Here is a 24,233-nt window from a genome sequence, read left to right as displayed (position 1 = left end):
TGTATTTCCTCCCAATTTTCTTTCCCCTTGGATCTCAGCACTCTGATGACTCTCTCTTGGGCCTTTGTGCATTAGTCAACAACAAACAGCAAACATTTATTAATTGCCTAGTGAGTACCAACGCTGGACTGAGTGCTAGGGATATAAAGATTAAAAAAACCCAAACCGTGATATCTTTGTCCTCAAAGACCTTATAATCTACTGATGTGTGTGTGTGTGTGTGTGTGTGTGTGTTTTAAGGGTGAGAAGGACAAATGATTTATGGCACGCAAAGACCAGGTTGGTGAAGGGGACTGGAGACTATGCTACAGCAAGATCTTTTGAAGGAAATGGAAGGGAGTGGAGACACACAGGATTTCTGTCTTTAACTATCTGAAGGGCCATTGTATAGAAGAGGGTTAGACCCGTTCTGCTTGACCACATACAGAAGGACTGGGCACAACTGGTAGAAGTGGCAGTGGGTGAAACCAGAATGAAACAAGGAAAAATTTCCTAATAATTATAGCTATTCCAAAGAAGAATGGGCACAAGGCATAGCTCTCTGGGAGAGGCCAGAGATAGATATCTCCAGCAGGAGATAGAAAAACAAAAGATAAAAGAGGGACCACTCAACACAATGCATAGTATTCATTATATAGGCTTTCTTGAAATGGAATTTTATGACTGTGTTTTGAATCCTCTTTTATGTTCTGCCTTTTTCTTTTATATTTAAGTTTGAATATTTGTTCCTTTTTCTTTTCAATATGTTGCTTTTTCTTTTCTTATTGTGTATTTTAGTTTTTGTAAAGAAAAAAGATAGCTATTTTTTAAAAAAGTGGAATGGGCTGTCTTGGGAGGAAGGCAGCTTGCCATCCTTGGAACCTTTCAAGTAGAGACTAGATGTCCATCCTTCAGGGAAAATGTTGCAGCAAGGAAAAGAATAAACTTTTATATAGCACCTTTGTCATTGTGGCTATTCATTCATGTTATGACCCCATTTGAGATTTTCTTGGGAAAGATACTAGAATGATTTGCCATTTCCTTCTCCAGCTCATTTTACACATGTGGAAACTGAGGGAAACAGAGTTAAGTGACTTGCCCAGGGTCACGCAGTTGGTGTTGCCACATTTGATCTCAGGTCTTCTTGACTCTAGACCTCTAAGCACTGCACCACCTAGCTGCCTGTATTCTATAGAAACCTGTTGATTTGTTGACTGGACACAACTGAAACTCCTGGACAACATCTCATTTGAGACTCACAACAACCAAGCAGACCCACAGCCTAAGAAATTTTCCAAAACAACCTACTAGGAAGTAGAAATCTAAATAAAGTTTGGAATTGAATGGAATGTTAGAGCCAGAAGGAATCTTAGAACATAGGACATGGGAGAATTAGAAGAAACCTCTAAGCCAAAATTCTTTTATAAAGGACCATTCTTCATCCCACCCTCACAGTCGCCTTAGTTTCTAGTTCTTTGCTATCACACACAAAAAAAGCTGCTAAAATCTTTTTTTGTGAATTTTACCTTTTCCTGAGAATATCATCGTGGATATTGATTGCTGACAATCTAGAGCTGTTATCTAATTCTATGTTTACTTTTGAGATTTTCTGTCTCCTCTCTGTGTCAGGCCTTAATGTGGCTCTCAGATGAGAGCCACTTGTGACTCTGAGAAGCTGTAGCATACACAGTGCCCACACCCCAGAAAAACCAGCTCAACAGATAGACTAAACCAGGTTGTGGGTAATCGATAGGCCTCAAACCCATGGGTGAGTTAGGGGATGTCACTCCCAAGCATGTGAAGATTTTACCTGGTGGAATGGGGAGGTGAGAATGACTTGTTCCAATGGTCAGAAAGGCGGCTGAAGCAGGCTCTATGGAGTGTTTAGAATAGGGGTGGAGAATCTGTGACTTTGAGGCCACATGTGGCCTTCTAAGTCCTCAGGTGCAGCCTTTTGACTGAGTCCAAGTTTTACAGAACAAATCCTTTTATTAAGGGGATTTGTTCTTTGAAGTTTGGATTCCATCAAAGGGTCGCACTTCAGGACCTAGAAAACCACATATGTCCTCTAGACTGCAGGTTCCCCTGGTTTAGAGCTTGGTCTAAGATGCCAAGGTCATACATTACATCCTGGGCCATCGCCAGTTATCCTGATGTTTTTCTTGCCGCTGGACTTTGATGACTCTGGAAGAGAAAGTGAGGCTGATGACTTTACAGCACTCTGCCTCATTTAAATCCAACTCTCTTCCTTCTTCTTCCCTCCCCTAGAACCTTCTTCCTATTTTGCTGGTTTTAATCTGCTTGAAACTGGGAAGCTAGATAATTGAGTTTATTAAACATTCTATGCTAAATGAGTCACTCAGGCTCCGAGTGTAGGCCTAAGGAGTCAAGTGTGTGGCTTTGGTGCAGTTACTCAGTGACAGCAATTTCAGCTGGCCTGAAGCCTCTTTTTACCTACTCATTTCCAGCTTCAGGGCTCTCTCTTCTGAAGCACTGTGGTTGCTAGAAATGTGACCTCTGGATTAGTGGGTGTTAAGGAGGGATGGGGGTCAAATGGGGTTTATCAAGGAAGACTTCCTGGAGATGTTTGAGGGGTAAGATTCGGAAGAAAGCGAGACAGACACATGGAATAAGAAGCTCTCTTTGGAGAGCTTGAAGAATTGTATTGGCTAGGATCAAGCTGGTATCAGCCAGAAAGAGCCGGATTCTGGATTCAGAGGTTGTTGAGTTGTTCCAGTCATGTTTGATTCTTCATGATCCCATTTTGGGTTTTGTTGGCAAAGGTATTGGAGATGTTTGTCATTTCCTTCTCCAGTGCATTTTACAGATGAGGAAGCAGAGGTGAATAGTGTTAAACGACTTGCCCAGGGTCACACAGTTAGCAAGTATCTGAGGCCAGATTTTAATTCACAAAGATGATTGACTTCAGGCATGGCGGTACTATGTGCATTATGGAGCCACCTTGCCCTCTGGAGTCAGAGGAACTGGGTTCAAATCCTGCCTCTGATACTTACTAACTGCGTGAATTTGGGCAAGTTCTTTCACCTTCCTGGGCTTCAGTTTCCATTTCTGTAAAATGAATAAGTTGGACATGTTAGTTGCTAACGTCACTTCCGGTTCTTATTTTTGAGACTAACCCAATGTGGTATAACAGAAGGAGCTGTAGCCAAACCACAAGATCCTAGCAGCACAGGACCTCAGAGACTTTCGAATTTAACCCCCCATTTTACAAAAGAGGAAACTGAAGTCAAAGAGAGGAGAAAGAACTTGACCAGGATCCCACAGGTAGTGATCATCAGAGGTGGGATTTCAGCCCACATCCCCTGACTCCAGAATCACTATATCATGCTGTCCCCTGCCTCACTTTCCTTATCTGTAAAATGGGGTCAGAGTTGGACCAGATGATTCCTCAGTTCCCTTCCAGATCACCATGTTGTGATAACTGCTTGTAAATGTGATTGTCAGGGTTCACGAGTGGGTGGCGAGCATGATGCCCTTGTCGTACATATCCAGGCTCTTCATCGTTCCCTCGAAGGAAGCCACAAAACTTTTCCTGCACTCATACTGGGTGAGTCTCTGAAATGTCAAGGTCTTGACTGTAGTACAGAATAGCAAAGGCAGAGCACGGCTGTCTCCAGTGATCTCTAGGTACGCCCCTCCTCAAGGCCCACCCCACCCTTCTCCCTCTGAACCTACTTGAACCCTCTCTGTTGGGGCTCTTTTGTGAGTTAGCATCTGTCCCCACCCCCTACCCCTGGTCACATGGGTGGCTTGGCACAGAGAATATTTTTCTATGTTACAAATGTAATTTAGGCCCCTTTTGGTCACAGTAAATTGCCTTGTTTGCATGGAGCCAGGCTGAAATAGAACCTTGCACACACACACACACACACATATACACATACACACACACACACACAAACACACACACCAGGAAATGAGCTCATGGCACGTGGAGCCTGAAGTCTGTCAGCCCAAAGTTGAGGGAAGGGCCCAACCACTTCATCTCATAATCAGGACACGCTTCGAAAGGTTCCCTCTGCCAGGCCACATGCGGGGGCCGAACAGCTATTTTTTCATTTGACCGACTTAAACAGGTAATTTGAATTATGATAATGAAAAAGTGCTATTCTGTGCTGTCTGCATCTTGGATTCCTTAAGACAAGAAAACTCAGTGGCAAGCAGGAGAAAGAGTTGGAATATGGTAAAAGGATCAAGTCTTTCCATGTAGCATTTCCTTTGGGGTGGCCCTGCCTGAAAATGCTGGTGCAATCATTCCTTCCCTGAGAACTGTTTCTTCAGCCATTCCCCATAAAATAATCATTGTGAGATTCAGAAAAATGGAATGAGAAACAGCCACTTTAAAAAAAAAAAAAAGGATTTCACCCCAGTATGGACTCAGTCATTCCCCATATTAAATCCATTGGCATAATCAGGAAGAAGAGGAGACATGTTCACCCATGATGCTTAAGAATTACCAGTGGCTAGTTTCTATTGCTCCAAGGATCAAATGCAAAATTTTTAGCTTCATATTCATATTAAAGCCCTTCCTGCACTGTGATGCTCAGCTACCATGGGGTCCCTGCCCCCTGCCTAAAGGCTCTCTTCTGGACCCTCCTGGCTTCAGAGTGATTATCAACAGTAACTGTTGCTGTTTCCCTCCCAGCCTGATGTCTTTCTTTTTTTTTGCCTCATTAAAGCTACTTTAATGGCTACTTCTTAAACAGGTCTATTAAGTGAATGGACTTTACCTCACCCTACAGTGAGCACCTGCATAAACCTTGGCCTAAAGGGCCAAGGTTTCCCATTGCATCCTGGGCCATCTCCAGTCATCCTGACGAATATCTGGTCAATGGATCCAGATGGCTGAGGAGGAGAAAGTGAGGTCGGTGACCTTGCATAGCCCTCCCTCACTCAAAACAAAGTCAAGTGCAAGACATGTCATCATTTCTCTGATGGCCCGGTCTTCTTCAGCAATGAAGGACAAACACAAAACCCTTCCAGTGAACTTCCAGCCTATCCTTCCAGACTTACTTCGTATTATTGCCCTTTACAAACTTTACATACCAGTGCAACTGGCTTACTTGCTGTTCTCAGGAAGTCTCTGCCCTCAAAGAGCTTATATTTTAATGGGAGAGACAGTCTAATGGAAATGGTGGCTTTCCATCTCCTTCCTACATACCTTTTCACATGTTCCTTCCCATGTCTGGAATGCATGCCATTTTCATCACCACATCTTAGAATCTCACACTTCCTTCAAAACTTACTTCCTCCAGGAAGCCTACTTTGATCTCCCTTTCTAGTTCTCTCCTCCTCTTCAAATGATATTGTATTTACTTTTACCTGTATTTATTATATCTCTCCCTAACACAGAGGTTCTAAATTTCTGTATGTGTGCAAAGGACCCTTTTGAGGAGTCTGGTGAAACCAATGGACCCCTAGTCAGAATAATGTTTGTTGAAAAAGATGCTAAATTCTAATTACAGTTTAATGAAAATGAAGATGTAATATTTTCCCCTCCAAGTTCACAAACCCCCTGATCCGTGGACCCTTTGGAGGAATGCAGAACCCAGGTTAAGGATCCCTGACTTAGAAAGATGTAAGGTCCTTAGCTAAAGCATTGTCCTTCATCCCCAGGGTTTAGCACACTGCTTTGAGCATGATAGGTGCTTAATAAATGTTGAATTAAACTGGATAGTGTCCCAAAGGGTGATGGTACAGAGTTGTAGGAGTGGGGTGTGTAGGTGAAAACTGTTTCCTCCTCATTTCTCTCCTCTGCCCCACCCTGTTCATTTCATTTCAGCATTTATTAAGTACTCATTGTGTACAAATGTACTATGTTGGACTGTACGGGAAGTACAAAGTTTAAACTATGATTCCTACCCTCAGTAGACTTACAGTCTAATTATGGGATAAATATATACTATATACATACTATTATGGAGTAAAGTCCTTAGATTGGTAGAGAATGAAGTGTTATTCCCACTTTTGAATGAAAGTCAGACTTCCAAGTTGAAATGGAAGTCAGCTCATCATGACACCATGCTAATACAAATATTTCCCAACAGGGAAGACTTCCTGATCCTCTTCTCTGTCCTACACCACATCATTCTTGGCTTCCAAACACTCAGAGCAAGCCCCAAGCACATCATTGCTAAGTTCTCAAAGTCTATCTGGGTTCACAGCTGTTTCTGACTAGGGGCTTAGAGCTAAAAAGAAGGAGGAAGAAGAAGAAGAAGAAGAAGAAGAAGAAGAAGAAGAAGAAGAAGAAGAAGAAGAAGAAGAAGAAGAAGAAGGAGGAGGAGGAGGAGGAGGAGGAGGAGGAGGAGGAGGAGGAAGAGGAGGAGGAGGAGAAGGAGAAGAAAGAGAAGAAGAAGAAGAAGAAGAAGAAGAAGGAGAAGGAGAAGGAGGAGGAGGAGGAGGAGGAGAGAGAATGATAGATCTTTTTGTTACAATTTCCCTGATCAGAGAGAGAATGGTCTTTATTAGGAAACATATCCAGTCACTGAGTCAATACTTGGGAGTGTAGACAAATAGGAGCAACAGAACAATCTCTTTCCCCATGCCACCCTACAGTCTAGATTAGGGGGTAGCTAGATGGCACAGTGGATAGAGCACTAGGCCTGCAATCAGGAGGACCTGAGTTTAAATGTAGCATCAGATGCTTGCTAGCTGTGTGACCCTTGGTGAGTTACTCACTCTCTGTTTGCCTTAGTTTTGTCATCTGTAAAATGAGGATAATGATGGTATCTACCTCTCAGGTTTGTTGTGACAATGAAATGAGATTATAATTTTATAAAGTACTTAGCACAGTGCCTGGCACATAGTAAGCTCTACATAAATGTTAGCTATATTTATATTAGACATGTATATGTGTGTGTGTGTGTGAGTGTGTGTGTGCGTATGCACACACTAGGTAACTGTGGGAGAGGCACTAGGGAGATCATGAAAGACTTCATGTAGAAGGTGAGTTAAGCTCAGGTTTGAAGGAAACATGGGATTTTGAGAAGTGGAGGTGGGAAAGGTGTATATTTCAGTCATGGGGGCAGCTAGACAAGGGAGACACTAGAGGCTGAGAATCCAATTAGGAAGCTATTACAACAGATCCCGGAGAAAGATGATGAGGGCGTGGCCATGGCAGCAGAAAAAAGGAGATGGATACAAGAGATGTTGTGTAGGTAGAATAAAGGGAGATAACATAGTGTTTGTTTGGAGTGGGAAGAATGAGGAGGAGAGGATGTCTCAGGTTAAGAAACTTGGATGGTGTTTCCCTTGATAGAAACAGGGAAGCCCTGCTGGGAAGGGGGTTTTTGGGTTGTGTTTTTGACATGTTGAGTTAGAGCTCCCTATGGCACATTCGGTTTGCAATGTTCAATAAGTTGGAAATGTGTGACTATAGCTCCAGAGAGAGACTAGACTAGAGGACTAGACATGGTGGAGATGTCCTAGACATAATACATTTTGCAGAATCACCTTTATTATTAGCTGATCAGACAGGAAGCTCTTCCGTGACACTCACTCATATTTCATTTAAAACAGCTGATTGAAGGACAGCTTGGTCTTGTACATGGCTTCCTATTCAGAACACTGTTTATCTTTAAATTAATTTATTTAATTTTAGTTTTCAACATTTACTTCCATAAGCTTTTGAGTTTTAAATTTCCTCCATCTCTCTTCCCTTTCCCAAGATGACATGCAATCAGATAAAGGTTCTACATATACATTCTTATTAAACAGATTTTCACATTAGTCATATTATAAAGAAGAATGAGAATGAATGGGAGAACCCATGAGAAAGAAAAAAAAAAGAGAGAGCAAATAGTATACTTTGATCTGCATTCAGACTCCACAGTTCTTTCTCTGGATGTGGATGGCACTTTCCATCATGAGTCTTTTGGGGTTGTCTTAGAATCTTGCATTGCTGAGAAGATCTAAGTCTATCAAAGCTGGTCATTGCACAACTTGGCTCTTACTGTGTACAGTGTTCTCTTGTTTCTTCTTGTTTCACTCAGCGTCAGTTCATACAAGTCTTTCCAGGTTTTTCTGAAGTCTGCCTGCTCCTCATTTCTTATAGCACAACAGTATTCCATTACATTCATATACCGTAACTTGTTCAGCCACTCCCCCTCAATTTCCTATTCTTGGCCACCACAGAAAGAGCTGCTATAAATATTTTTGTACATGTGGGTAACACTGTTAAAATAAATTGTGTGACTTTCACATATCACTGCTCTGCTCTAAACACCTTCAGGGGGTCCCCTTGATGAGCCCCAAACTCCTTATGCTGATATTCGAAATCCTCCCCACACCCCTAAGTCTGGCTTTGACCTGCCTTCCCTTTATGTTAACCTGTTATTATTGATCTGTTTTCTCTTTTTTCTCTAACGTAACTTTAGCCAAATTAGAGGCAGCATGATATGGCGGAAAGAGCCTTAGTCTGATTGTCAAAAAGCCTGGGTTCAAATTCCAATTCTGTTACCACGTGAAATTGTACAAGTCAGCAAAAGAGGGCAAATGCCTTTCTGGGTTTCAGTTGCTTCATCTGTACAAAAAAAGGGGAGAGGGGAATTGGACTAAATAATAAAATCCTCTGAAGACCTTAAATGCTATGGTCATTTGATCTATTGTCCAGGGTCTACCAATCATGTCTCCCTGCCTTTGCTCATTCTGTTCTCTTTCCTGGAGTGCCCTTCCTATTAATTTCACTAATATTCTTCCAATGAGAGAGACTGCATGGTATAGGGAAAGGGTGGGGAACCCGTGACTTTAAGGCCACATGCAGCCTTCTAGGTCCTTGGGTGCAACCTTTTGACTTTTACAGTCTTTTACAGAACCAATCCTTTTATTATAAGGATTGGTTCTGTGAAGTTTGGATTTAGTCAAAGGGCTGCACTTGAGGACCTAGAGGGCCACATGTGACCTGGAGGTGCAGGTTCCCTACCCCTGGTATAAGGGAAAGAATACTGGGCCTGTAGCTGGAATGCCTGGATTCCAAACATACCTCAGTTACTTGCTAACTTTGTGACTGTATGTAAGTCACTTAGCTCGTCAGAGCCTCAACTCCCTCATCTGTAAAATGGAAATAAGAACATTTGCACTTCATAGTGTAGCTGTGAGGAAAGTACTTGGTAAATTTAAAGTGCATTATACAAAGTCAGTTATGTTTCATTCATACCCCACCAGCTCTGTGTCACCTTCCCCAAATGCCCTAGCTCCCACTGATCATTTCTTTCTTTGAAATTCCTGTAGTACTTATGGTGTAGACTACTCTTTTGACTCATGTCATCTGCTAGCTTGAATCAAGGGCCAAAACTAAGACTTTTCCTCCTGTGACAAGGAAGAAGGGAGTCAGGATGGGACAACTCACCTGGTTTGTATTATTGAAGGGATGACCTTAGAGATCATCTAGCCCAACCCTTTCATTTTACACGTGAGGAAACTGAGGCCCAGAGACTGTCCTCAGTCAGGTTCTTGAACTCCCAATCTGGTGCACTTTCCACTATATAGGTACCTTTTAAATTCTGGTGCCCTGGGACAAAGCTCTGATTGCCCTACCCTACTTGTAAGTCCGCTATTTTTATTTTTTTACACATCTTCAGTACATCATCTCTACAACTTGCTTTATAAAGCTCCTTATTTTATATTGTTGTGCCCTGGCCAAAGGTTCTATCTGTCAGGGCTTAAAGCATGAGCTAGATAGTCATTTGTCAGAATGTAGGAGAGAGGATTCATACATCAGGGCTGCATGTGTTTCAGAACAACGGTACTTTGAATTTGGCCCCAAAACTTGGAGATTAATAATAATAGTAGCTATAAGAAGAAAAACAGTGATAATTATAGGTAGCACTTGTATAGTATGCTTAAATGTTTTCAAAATGCTGTATACATGTTAACTCTCAACATAACAGCCCTGGGAGACAGGGCTGTTCTTATCCTTACTATCCTTATCCACCTGTTTTCTTCCCCATTAGAATGTGAACCCCTTGAGTATCTTACTTTTCTGTTTCTATCTCAGAGCTTAACACAGTGTTTTATATATGTTTCAATCAGTCACTTTTTTTCAGACACATACAACTTGTTGTGACCCCATTTGGAGTTTTCTTGGCAAAGATGCTGGAATGTTTTGCCATTTCCTTCTCCAGCTCATTTGACAGAAGAAGAAACCAAGGCAAACAGGATTAAGTGACTTGCCCAGGGTTACCCACTAGCAAGTGTATGAAGCCAGATATGAACTGTGGAAAATGAACCTTCATGACTCCAGGTCCAGTATTCTATCCACCAAGCCTGCCCCATTTTACAAATAGTAATAAATTGTTTAACACAATAATATTAGTGATATATAAAATATTATATTAGTAATATAATATAATGATAAATTAATAGTTTAATGAATGCTTCATTCATGCATTCATTTTACAGATAAGGAACTCAGTCTGGAAAAAGAGATGGAGCTTGAAGTGCGCTAGAATCCCCCAAGTATTTTCTTTACATGAAAAATGAAGAGTTCTAGATAACTGAATTTTCTAATTAAGTGAGGATTTGGTTTAAAAAAATCCTTTTGCTTCAACCCTTATTAAAAATCTTTCTAAAATGGAGTCATCCATTTCTCTAACCTTAGTAAGACTAGTAAAACAGAGAAGATAACCAGAGTTGTGCTGGTAAATGTTCAATAGCCAATTCTCCTGAAAGAATTGTTCACAATATACTTTGAAGTTTAATTTACATTATTAATATTTTCTCCATCACCTTTTTAAGTCTACACTATTGGAAAAAAATCAGTCAAGCCCTGATTTGTAATGTTTGTTGACTTCCCAAGTTATAAATGCTCATGCTGAAAATTTAACAAGTGGCTGCTGGCTCCAACCTTGCCCTGAGTTAGATAATAGTCTTTCTGTGATGGTTATGTATACTGTGTTACCTCTGGGGAATCAGTAAGAGATTGATCCAGAATCTATGGCTATAGACGATTAGGTGGCATCTGTATTAAATCCAGGACATCATCTGGAAGAGGACTTTTGGACCCAATTCTTGGTAGGATTCAGAAAGCCTAACCTTACCCACAGTATATCCACATTCACATAATTCTCCACTGGGTTTCTGGAAGCCTCCTTCTGTCTCCATAAAATGCCAAGTCTGGGAATTTTATCCAAGTATTCAAACATTTGCTTCCAAATTCGGGAACTTGGACCTATGACCAGTTTTCATAGGCCCTGCATGCCTGCAAAGTGTTTTGGTGTAATATTAGATGTCTTTGCTGGCAAACCCCTGCTTCTTGGCAGGCTTTGGGGGAAAAAGTTCTCTCAGGTGACAGCCAACCAGAGCAACAATTTCCAGGATTTTTCCTCCTCTTGAGAATGAGAAGGGGGTGGATGAGATAATCTCTAAGGTCCCTTTCATTACTAACATCCCATGATTTTTTTAAAAAATTTCTTTGGATCTTTCTTCTTGCCAGGCACAATCTTACACCACATTCTGAGAGGATGGCACAGTGGATATCAGAGTGGGTCTAGAGTCAGGAATATGAATTCAAATCCTGCCTTAGACATTTACTAACTGTGACCCTGTGGCAAGTCACTTAATCTCTATTTGCTTCAGTTTCTTCCACTTTAAAATGGGGATAGTAATAGCACCTGCTTCCCAGGGTTGTTGTAAGGATCAAATGATCATATCTGTAAAGAGCTTAGAACAATGCCTAGCACATAGTAAATGCTTGATAAACACTTGTTTTCTTCCTTCTTTTCTTCATCCCTTTTTCCCTTCTTTCTCTATTTTCCCTTCCTTCTTCCCTCCCTCTTTCTCACCCTCCCTTTTTTCCTTTCTCCCTTCTTCCCTCCATCCCTCCCTTCCTTCCTGGCCCAGCTGAAACAATTCCTCCTAGAATGCTTCTCTGGTGATTCTAGCTCTCATCAATTTCTCCCCTCTTCTCATCCATATTGTGCTTGTCTGCAGCATATAGTTTATACTGTGTAGTCATTATTTAATCATTTGTGTTACCTAATCTCACACTGTATTTTATCAGAATATGACAATGAGATATATTGGAGAAGTAGCAAGAGCTAGCAGGTAAAGTTTTGGAAGTCTGTATTGTATGGTATATATACTATGCATACCTTCCCTGATTTACGTTTAGCTATGATTTGGATAGATGGCCATCTTTGACATTCTCTTTATGTGTTCACTGTGGAACTGGTATTACATGGAAAAGAAGTCAGGCCTTGGATATAGAATTTGAGGTCTCTCTTCCATCTAAAAGTGACAAAGCAATCAGAAATTAGATGGAACCCAATCATATCCCCTAGACAAACAATATTTTTATATAAATTAATTAATTAATTTTCAGTTTTCAACATTCACTTCTATAAGTTTTAAATTTTCTCCACCTCCCTCCCTTCCCCCCTCCCTAAGACAATTCTATATAGGCTCTACATGTACATTCTTATTAAACATATTTTCATATTGGTCATGTTGTATGGAAGAATGAGAACAAATGGGGGAAACCAGGAGAAAGAAAAACAAAATAAAACAAAAAAAGAGCAAATAGTATGCTTCGATCTGCATTCAGATTCCATATTTCTTTTTCTGGATGTGGAATGAATGAAATTTAAGGGAGCAGATGGATATACTTCTAGCTCATAGTCCTTCTCTCTAAGGAAAGCAGAGTGGTGGCCTCTGGCCCCAACCTTCTGCTTCCCCTCCTGGCAGGAATGAATGTTTCCTTTGGAGATGAAGTGTGGGTGGAGAAGATGCTACAGATGTCTCTTCTGCCTCTCTTTGAGCCACATAATCACAGGCCCACACAACATGTGGGCCTCTCTACCTATGTGGGACCTATTACTCTCACTCACTGTATCATCATCATCATCATAATCGTCATCATCATCATAATTCCGCTCTGGCCTATTCCCTCTAACTTGGGTCCATTGGGGATGAATATCTCAAAATCAAGGGACTCTCAGGGTCCACACTCCTAAAATTATAGTTCACAAGCCTCTCCTGATACGTTTACCTTTACTTTCTTCAATCTGTGGACATCATTAGCTGAAGGTACCAACATTTGCTGAAACCTTACTGTGAGAACAGTAGCAATACGAAATCGCTCCTCCAGAAACCTGAGGTTTATTCTCCCATGAATAAACACAAAATCAATGGGGAGGATGGATACACCAAGTTTATAAGTGGTGAGGTACCACACATACAGAGTTCATGACCAATGCATGTAGAAGAAGGGGAAGCTCCCACCATTAATACTACAGGCCATTTAGCTCCCGTCACTGTTCCTATCAGCCTTAGTCTTGGAGGACTCTACCAGAAACTAGTCTGATGGCTGCTGCTTCTCTGCTTTGCTGTGGTCTCTACCATTCAGATACCAGTACTTAGCTTGGGGCTCAGCTGACATGGTAGCCCAGACTGTTAATATGAGGCATTGGAAAGAACTAGAATCCATTCCCTGACAATAGCAGAAGGCTGGGCTCTGGGGCCTATCATCTCCTGATGGGAATCCCAAGTCCAGACACCAGGATCTCAACTCCTCTCACTCGTTCAACTCACCTCCACAGCTCATCTTCCCTTTCCATTGGGTATTGCCATTAGCAACATCAGGAGGAAGTATGGAGAGAGAAAAATCCCCTCTTCCTCTGGTTGGATTCTGAAATAGGTTTAAGGTTCAAGACCAACTGGGTGACTTAAGCTCAGGTTTGGAACGTAGGGAGATACTTGTGGGTTATAAAAGTAAAAATAAGTTTACTTAAGGTAAGAGACAAAGAAGATATAATTGAGTTAAATGTTACTACTTTTCATCTCCACATTCACAGTGGCAATAACCATGCCAGACCCTCATACCAATAACCATAATAGATCAAAAAGTTCCTCACAGGGCAGTGGTAATATTGCTAAAACCTCTGATACGCACTCCCTGTAGTGTGGCCTTTTTATGTTTCAGAAAGCAATGAGATGATTCAAAGAATGACCTGCCTTTTTCTCTTCAAGGGAAAACATCCTACATAAAACAGGTACTGTTCCTACCACATCCCACCCCTTAGTGGCTAAGTCTCAACTTTTTTTGAATGATTCTTCCACCATGAAAATAATCTCAAAACAATTCTAACCTCAGGAAGAAATCTAGCATAAGCCACACTGAAGGAAATGCTTAGTACTAATAATAAAGACATAAGACAATAGTAAATTGTGCCTTTAGTAAGTGTAATTCATACAATGAAAGTCATGTTAGTAGCAGTTCAGAATCTGATGGAAAAGCAATCATGATGTTCATGGAACAAATGGCAGGACTTCCAGTGCCATCACTGGCCCTTATTGTGAGTTAGGGTCATCGGTAGTAAGGTAGCTAAGAGGTCAGTAGCTTCTTTATGCAAACTGTCCTAAAGTTTGAGTTGAGTGAGAGTGGGACCCTGAGTGGTACTGGGAGAGAGAGGAGAGAAGAGTTGTCTGATCCATAGAATCCTCTTGTGAACAGTTGGTCAATACAGAAAACGAACAGACCAAAAGAAACAAAACATGTAAAATAGGTTCAGTGAGAGTGAAGTAAAGAGGGTGGTGCATAGAAGATGCTGCATTGTGGCTCCTAGCAGACAGGGACCAGCTATAGTCTTTACCTTCTTGGTCTCTTTAATCGCTCTCCTTCATGTCCCCAATAATAACATCAGTGGCCAGGTTTTATAATTCTCTCGTCTCTGTCTCTGTCTCTGTCTCTGTCTCTCTCTGTCTCTCTGTCTCTGTCTCTCTGTCTCTGTCTCTCTCTCTCTCTCTCTCTCTCTCTCTCTGTCCCTCTTAAAACATATTGGTCAAAGGGAAAAACACATTCTATGCCAAATACATTGTTCACTTCTCATGAAATTTCAGTCTTGCCCTATTTTTGGATGAGAAGAGAAAGAAACTGTCTTTTCATACACCTTATATCTCTGAGAGCCTCTCACAGATAGAGACTTTATATCTGCCTGTGAACTTTGTCCTCAGTGATCTGCTATATATTAATAGAGGATCACGTAATGTTGAACTATTTAATCACAGGATCAAGATTGAGAATGTAGGGAAATAAAGCCAATGATGACCTGGGAGAGTACTTTAGGGGTTTCTCAAGTATTTGTCAAAAATTATAATTCTTTACAGATCACCTAAGTGATCTGTATCCCACTTCCCTTCTGAGCTTCTCTATTTCTGTTTTAGGATACTAGTCTTCTTTCAGGTACCTTAACATTATTCTGGATTCCTCATTCTCTCCCAACTCACATAATCTCATCAATTACCAAATCTTGTCATTTTGACCTCCATAGTTCTCTCTTCTACCCCCTTCTTTCTATTCATATGACCACCATGCTTGTTCAGACTCTCATCACCTCCCCCACCCCCTAGACTAATGCAATAGCCTCCTAATTGATTTCCTTGACTCAAGTCTCTTCCCACTCCATTCCATCTTCCACACAGCTGCCAAAGTGATTTTCTTAAAGTATGGGTCTGACCATGTCATTACTCTACTCAGCAAACTCCAGTGGTTTACTATTGCCCTTATAAGCATACCTGAACTCCTCTGTTTAGCTTTTAAACCCTTCACAATCTGTCCCAAATTTACCTTTTCAAGCTTGTTCTGTATTATTCCCCTTCCTACACTCTAGGATCTAGCCAAACTGTCTTCTTGCTCTTACTCAGGACACTTATCTCCCTTTTTTGTGCTTTATATTAGCTGACCCCCTTCTTGGATGCATTTGCAACCTCCCCTCTGCCTATTTCAAAGCTCTGTGCAAGAAACACCTTCCACACAAAGACTTTCATGATTCCCTCTAGCAGGTACTCTCCAAAATTTATCCTGAATTTATTTTGTAAAAAAAATTATATACTCATTTATAAACATCCTGTCTACTCCCAACAAAATGCAAACTCTTTGAAGACAGGAATGATTTCATTTTTGTCTTTGTATTGCCTAGGACAATGCTGGGCACATAGCAGGTGCTTAATCAATTCCTGTCTTATTTTAAACAAATTTTTATGAAATCTTTTGTTCTTTCTTTCATCCAGGTATGTCCTAGATGTACATTTCCCACTGTGTCCTCCTAGCTACTGCCCCCCCATAGACCATCTCTCATAATAAGAATTTTTTTCAAAGAGAAAAAAAATTTTCCAGCAAAAGTAACCAACATATTAAAAAAAATCTTATGTTCTATGCAGTGTTCCATGTCTATGGTGTGACCCTTTTTTATGAGAAGCCTTTTCAATCCCCAATATATAGACAATTAATATATTTTTATATTTAATCTCTTCCGAGATATTTGTTATAAAATTTTTCCTATCTATTACTTTTCTTCTCATTCTAGTTACATAAATTTTGTTCATGCAAAATTTTCACTCAATCAAAACTTTCAATTTCATTTTTCATAATACACATAAAATGTTAATTTATTGATCAGTTTCTATCCTGTTTCCTCCACTCTGCATCACAATATACTAGCCTTCCTGTATGCCGTTGTGTTTTTCATCTTCGTCATATTTCATGGGATAGCCACTTTCCATAATGTTCATTTGCCAGAATTTATTCCACCTTTTCCTGATTGCTGTGAAGCCTGGTTATTTTTGGTTTATTGCTATTAAGAGTTAGGTAGCTGTGACTATTTTTATATATTTATTAGGGGGCATATGTTTATCTCAAAGTTCCTTATCCTATAGTTATTCCTGGGGTGCTCATACTTATATGGTACTTTGAGGTTCACATAGCACTTTACATAGATTACCTCATTCGATCCTTACAACTCTGTGAACTAGGTATTATCACACCCGTTTTATAGATGAGGAAGCTGAGGCTGAAAGCAGTTGAGTGACTTGCCCAGGATCACGTAGCTAGTAAATATCTGAGGCAGGATTTGAACTCAGATCTTTTTGACTCCAAATCCAGGACTCTTGCCTAGCTGCTGTAATACCAGATACCTAGAACAGAGCTGAAAATCTGGTTTTCAGACGTAGATGTTTGGTCTACACAATGGGGGAGAATTTGAATGTTTGTAAACATGTTTGGGGACTGCGTCTTTTCAATTGTCATCTATACTCCTGCTGCTTAAACATCAGCTCATCTGAAGAGTATCTCCTTATTGTACGCACTTGCAAGGGACTGTCAACCTGTCAGCTGAAAAACCACCTTCCTCGCCAAGAATTTCTGCAAGAGGTCCAATTACAAGGCAGGTAATTGGCCTGAATAGGCAGACTACCATTGGCCCTTCTGCAAGAGGTGGTCAGAGTTCTTGGGGGTGAGTGAGCTCACTCCACCTCCCTCCACAGTGAGCTGATTACTGCTGTTTCAAGTAAAACTTTCTTCACCTCAGGCCCTAATTACTGCTTGGCACAAGGTACTGGAGTGGTTTCCTGCCTGTTTAGGTTGACTTGCCCAGCCTTCGTTGGACATGAGTCTGGGCTAAATTTAAGCCCGTCACAGACAATTTAACAGTTTTTTGAGGGGGGTGGCAATTTAACAGTAGACCATAATTACCCATACAACTGATACCTTAATTCCCAAAACAATCTGTGGAGGTGTGTGGAATTCAAATCAGTCTAATTAGAATTCTGTCTTCTCATAATAAAGTGCAGGATAATTGCTAATTATCCCTGTCCCCCGTGTAATATTTTAAGGAAGGAACTTTTTTTAATATCAGAGTTTTTTAACTGTTTATTTTTAATTTGTGACCAATGCCCCTGGGAGTAAAGGGATATGGGTCTTGTCTACATCTATTTGTGGGTCTCTAGATTCTTCTCTCATAGGCCTGAGACAATGGCTAATTCAATTCAATTCAAACAGATAAATATCTATTAAAAAACTATTTTTTAAAAAGAGGTCAAACATATTGGTGCCTACCCATAGCCCCTGGTGCTAATAAGTCTGAGACTGGTGACTTGTGGTAGCTCTGGCCTTCTGAGCTGCAGTGGGGCTAGAGCTGGTCAGGTGTCTGCACTGAGTCCAGCAGCAGTGGGGTGAGCTCTCAGACACAGGAGGCCTGTTCATGGGAGCTAAGAAGAGGAAGACAGATCCAGGTCAGAAACAAAGCAGGTTGGTCAAAGACTGACTGCTGCACTTCCAGTCTGGAAAGTTCTAGACTCAGGAAATTAAGAGAGAAACAGAAAAAGAGAGAAATGGAGGAAAGGGGAAAAGGGAGGAAGGAAGGAAGGTAGGAAGGAAGGAAGGAAGGAAGGAAGGAAGGAAGGAAGGAAGGAAGGAAGGAAGGAAGGAAGGAAGGAAGGAAGGAAGAAGAGACTAGTTTTAAGCAGGTTGCTAGAAACAGGAGGTAAAACAAAAATGGAACTAGTCCTTTCTATCAAGGAACTCACATTTTAATGGGGAGTGATGACATAAACGCAGTTCAGCAAATATAAAATGCACACACAGAGAACAAAAAGTGATTTCATAGGAGAATCCTGACAACATGTGGAATCAGGAAAGGCTTCAAGTAGGAAACATCACTTGAAATAAACCTTGAAGGGAAAGTCAGGTGAACTTCGGCCAGGCCTTCATGGGGCAATGCTCACCTGTGGCTCTGAAGGTAATAGGATGTGCCTTGACTGTTAATGATTCCCCCAGTGCAGCACCAATGAGATATTTGGAGAAAGGTTAGGGGGGCTGGAACAACCACCAGAAAAAAATAATAATAACAAAGCTTCGATCCTTCCAGGATCTGTCATCTGTGTGATGTGGCATAGTGAACTAGAATTCCAGCTTTTCTATTTAATACCTTTGTGACTGCAATCTGAGCCTCATTTTCCACATCTGTAAAATGAGGATGGGTTTGACCTAAGTGATCTTTAGTCAATCAATTCACTTTTAGGGTTCCTTTCAGTTCTAAGTCTGTGATCCTACACTTTCCCTTCACACATGCTGATGACACGCCTTCTAGAATTTAGGCAATTAGATGGTGCAGAAGATAGAGCAGTGGGCCTGGAGTCAGGAAGACTCATCTTCCTGAGTTCAAGTCTGGTCTCAGACACTTACCAGCTATGTGACCCTGGGCAAGTCACTTAACTCTGCTTGCCTCAGTTTCCTCAACTGTAAAATGAGCTGGAGAAGAAAATGCCAGATTGCCCCGGTATCTTTGTCAAACCCCAAATAGGGTCACAAAGAGTCGGACATCACTGAAATGGCTCAACGGCAATAACAACAGATTGCTTTAGAAAACTGCTGATGCTAAAAAAGATATCACTCTGGTGATGAGCTGCTCTTGACCTAGCTAGTCATCAGATAATAGGCAGCCAGCCTACCCCAAGGCCTGGACTCAAATCACTTCCAGATTGGTAGCATCTTCTAGGACTAGTGTTCCATTGTTACTGCCTTTAAGGAAATAAGGATGATCACTTATAGAATAATTACAATGGTTTACTTCATTTGTTGTAATGATTACTCCATTTTATAAATCAGGAAACTGAGATTCAGAGAGACTTGTCCAAGGACACATAGCTGTCTAAGCCGAGACTTGAATGTCAGTTCAAGGTTCTCTCTGACAGTAAGAAAATTTTTAAAAAATTCTCCTACGATGAGAATAGAGAAGACTATGGGGGGGAAAGGAGTAGGAAGAGAGTAGTTGATCATGAAATCATTCCAGTCAGTCAGTTGTGGTTTTCTTCCCAGTCATTTCTGACTCTTCATGACCCTATTTGGGGTTTTCTTGGTAGAAATACTAAAATGATTTGCCATTTCCTTCTCTGACTCATTTTACTGAAGAGGAAACTGAGGCAAATAGGGTTAAGTGACTTGTCTAGGGTCATATAGCTAGCAATAGGCTAGATTTGAACTCAGAAAGAGCAGTCTTCCTGACTCCAAGCCTGGCACTATCCAATGAGCCACCTAGCTGCCCTCATTCTGTGGGAACATGGGATTAGATAACAGGGATATAGTTCAGTAAATATAAAATAAATACCAACATGAAACAAAGTGATTTCATGGGGGAACCTGAATAGCTCAGGGAAATGAGGAAAGGCTTACTATAGGTAAGCCCTCTAGTATCACTGACAATGGGGGTATTGGGACAGTGATGCAGGAGGGACACAGGGGAGTTCAGAGCAGAGAGAAAAAGATGTCTGAGGTAAAAGGGCAACGTGTTATGTTATGATTGGCACCCATATTCCTGAATGTGGAGTCAGGTAGTCCTCCATCCACATTTGAGTTGGATCACTTCCTTTTAGCTATATGAGCATAGCTATATGGTCAAGTCCCTTTATTTATGAGCCTTGGTTTTTCTCATTTAGAAAAAGGGGATGATCATAACTTCCCTACTTTCCTCATAATTTGTTGTGAGGATTCAATGAAAGAAGGAAAAAGAAGTGTCCATACAGTTTTAAAGTGTGCCATTTTAAGTCTGTGCCTATACAATCCCAACCACCAGATTTTGAGGAAGCCAGGTGGCAAAGTGGAGAGAGGATTGGACATAGAGCCAGAAAGATCTAAGTTAATATCCTGCTTCAGGTACTTGGCAAGCTTGTGTAACAATGAGCAAGTCATTCAACCTCTGTTTCCTCATCTGTAAAATGGGGATAATAATAGCACCTGCCTCACAGTGTTGTGAGTGTCGAATGAGATGTTCTATATGTATATAAACAGGTTGCTCAAACTGGGATTACAAAAACAAAAATGGAACTAGTCCTTTTCCTCAAGAAGTTCACATTTAACGGAGAGAGACGATAAGCATGAGTTCAGCAAATACAAAACACACACACGGAGAACAGAAAGTGATTTCATAGGAAAGTCCTGACAACATGTAGAACGTATAAATCTTAAATCACTCTATAAATGATAGTTGTTATTTCTTAGTTTTTATCCAGATATCTGGCCCTGAACAGACCCAGTCTAGAAGTCTAGTTTCATTCCCTCCCCTGGGGATTGAGAGAAGTCATACATATTTCTCTTATCCATTATTTTATCTTTTGCAAAGAAACCCTCTTACATTCCCCAGCACCAACAACCCAGGACTCCTCCCCCTTTTCCTATTTGAAAAAACCTACCTACCCCTCCTCCCCTTGCTGGGTTATTAGAAATCTATGAGATTAAAAATCTGGTCACCCACTGGTTACAGGGCAAGTGAGTCATTAACTAGACAGCACAAGGGCCCTGGGAACACAGTAAGGGGTGAGGGGTGGCTGCTGATACACCATCTTACCAGCTCAGGGTTATATTCAATTCTCAGGTGGGGTTCCCCTTCCCTCACTCTTCTGACTTAATTATCCACTTGTAATTTCTGGGACCACCAGAATGATGGAAAACTCCTCATGACCTGCTGGCCAAGGGGCTTCCCTTCCCACGGTGGAGGAAAATCTTTAGGAGTCCCAGTTGAATGCAGGGGGAACATCTAGGCCTCACAGCAGCACATCTGGAAGCTGTAGGGATAGAGTGGGCAAATTCTTAGAATGAACTCAGACTTTTGAATAGAGGGGAGAGGACATATCAATGACCTCCTGGTGGCCTAAAGTTGATCTTGATTTGGCTTCAACATGCCTGACCTTGGGCCAATAAAGACATTTCTCTAAACTTCAATTTCTTCACATCTAAACTTAGAACAATAGTATATATGCTTCCTATCTCATCAGATTCTTATGAAAAAAGGATATTGTGAATGAGTATGAAAAAAGGTGATATTTGTAAAGTGTTTTGCAAACTATAACGTACTGCATAAATACTGGCTTTTATATAAATGCTATTATAAATTATTATTACTATAGAAAAGGATTTCCAGATACGTTGCTATAGAAAAAGAAATTCCCCAAGTAATGGGTGTGATTTGAGAGGTATCAAAATAAGGCAGCTGACCTGTCAAAATGTCAACTTCCACTTGGCTCAAATGGCCCACTGATAACAGTCACCTTGAAGGACGAGAAAATAAAATGAAGGTGTCCTCTTCAGAAGGCCATGGTTAAAAGGGAATTTTGTTTCCTGGGAACAAAAAGCAGGGCTAGCCCTAATAGAAGGAAGGTTCCAAGTGGACTTTAACTTTTATGTATTAACTCTGTATTAGTTTGGGGGCTTTCAATAATGAAGTTCCAGATATGAAGGAAATTGTATGTAATCTCTTATGGTTCTCTATAGGAAAAAGTAGGAAAGAGTATGGCCTTTAAGTTCTAATAAGAGAGGTACCTTGTGTACTTTCATTTCTTTCAATTTTGCCCTAAATTGCACACCATCCTTTTAAATATAGCAATTTATAGTTCTAATTGTTTATGTTTAGCTATTTTGATGAAGAGCTCTATATTTATGGAAAAAAAATAATTGAATGAAGAAGTATGTGTTGATGTTGATTCAGTTAAAGATACCTTAGGGAAATTCAACAAACAACTGGATTCAGCAACTGTCTATTAATTGCCTACTATAAGTAAGACAGGGTAGGTTGGTGGCACAACGGATAGAATGACAGTCCCAGAGTCAGGAACACGTGAGTTCAAATTTGACTTCAGATGCTTACTAGCTGTGTGACAGTGGGCAAGTCACTTAACCCTGTTTGCCTCAGTTTCCTCATCTGTAAAGTGGGCTGGAGAAGGAAATGGCAAACCACTTCAGTATCTTTGCTAAGAAGACTCCAAATGGGATCACAAAGAATCAAACACTACTGAACAATAAAAACAAGTATGTAGGGCACCGTGCTAGACACTAGAGATACAGAAATGAAAAATGATATAGTCCTCATCCTCAAGAAGCTTACACTCTATTAGGAGGGTAGCATGTACACAAATAATCATAATTCAGCACTGGATGCCATAGGAACAAGGGAGAGATCCAGTCAAAATGCTTTAGGGAAACTTGAAGAGACCATTTTTAGGTGGGCACAGAAGGGAGATCAAGGAAGGTTTCATGAAAGAGATGGTACCTGAAGAGACCTTGAAAGAAGAGAATTATTTTAACAGGAAGGAATGAGGAGGAAGTATATGGCAGACAAGGGAGATGGCTCATGAAAATGTGAAGCCGTGGGAAAGTTCAGAAAGACACCAGGGAACAGCTAGTCGTCCAATTTTTCTTTATATTTTGGAGGTCAGTAGCATAAAGTAAAGTTGGAAAGGTAGTTTAGAGCCAGATCAATAAAGGCCCAAAAGACTAGGCTAAGGAATTTATATAGTCTTGCCAAAAAAAAAAAAAAAACAGCCTCGGGAAGAAAGGAAAAGAAGTATGAGGAAAGGAAGATTATTCTTGTGACTTGGAGAAAAATGCATTGGAAAGAAAAGACTAGAAATAAGGGGATCACAGAATCTGATAAGTGGAAGGGAGCTCAGGGTTATCTAGTTCAACCTGTACCTGAATGGGCACCCTGATATGTTGTTGTTCAGTTGTTTTCAGTCATGTCTGACGCTTCATGACCCCATTTGGGGTTTTCTTGGGAAAGACGCTGCAATGGTTCATCATTTCTTTCTTCAGCTAAATGACAGATGGGGAAACTGAGGCAAGTAGGGTTAAATGGCATGCCAAGGGTCACACAACTTGTAAGTATCTAAGGCCATATTTGACTCCTGTGTGACACTGGGCAAGTCACTTAACCCTCCTTACCTCAGTTTAATCATCTATAAAGTGAGCTGGAGAAGGAAATGGCAAACCACTCCAGTATCCTCCTGACTCCGGGGCTGACACTCTGTTGCACTAACTGTCTCTGTTTTCTTACATCAAACCTAAATTCACTTCATTTCAGCTTCTACCCATTACTCCTAGTTTAATCCTCTGAAGTTAAACAGAACAAGTCTGATCCTTCTTACACTTTCTAATAAATGAGATAGCTACCATGTCTTCTTCAGGCTAAACATTCCCAGTTCTTCTGATCATTCCTCCCATGACATGATTTCCAGTCCCTTTATTATCTTAAGCATTTTCCTCTGAAAGTACTTCCAATTTAGCAGCATCTTTTCTAAAATGTTGCACTTAGAATTGAAAACAAGAGTAATTATTGCTGTTTGGTTATTCAGTCATGCCCAACTCTATGTGACCCTATAAACTTTTGTCCATGGAGGTTTCTTGGCCAAGATACTAGAATAGTTTTCCATTTCCTTCTCCAGTGTGTTCCCATTTTACAGATGAAGAACAGAGACAAATAAGGGTCAAGTGACTTGCCCAGAGTCACACAACTAGCAAGTGTTTGAGGACAGATTTTAATTAAGATTTTCTTGACTCTAAACTTGGTGCTCTATCCACTGCACCACCTAGTTGCCCTAATGATAATAATAATTAATAATAATAATAGTTAGCATTTATATAGCACTTTAAGGTTTGCAAAGTGCTTTACAAATATCTCATTTGATCCTCATAA

The sequence above is a fragment of the Notamacropus eugenii genome, chromosome 2, assembly GCF_028372415.1.
Source record: "Notamacropus eugenii isolate mMacEug1 chromosome 2, mMacEug1.pri_v2, whole genome shotgun sequence".
NCBI classification, from domain to species: Eukaryota; Metazoa; Chordata; class Mammalia; order Diprotodontia; family Macropodidae; genus Notamacropus; species Notamacropus eugenii.
This window is presented reverse-complemented; position numbering follows the sequence as displayed.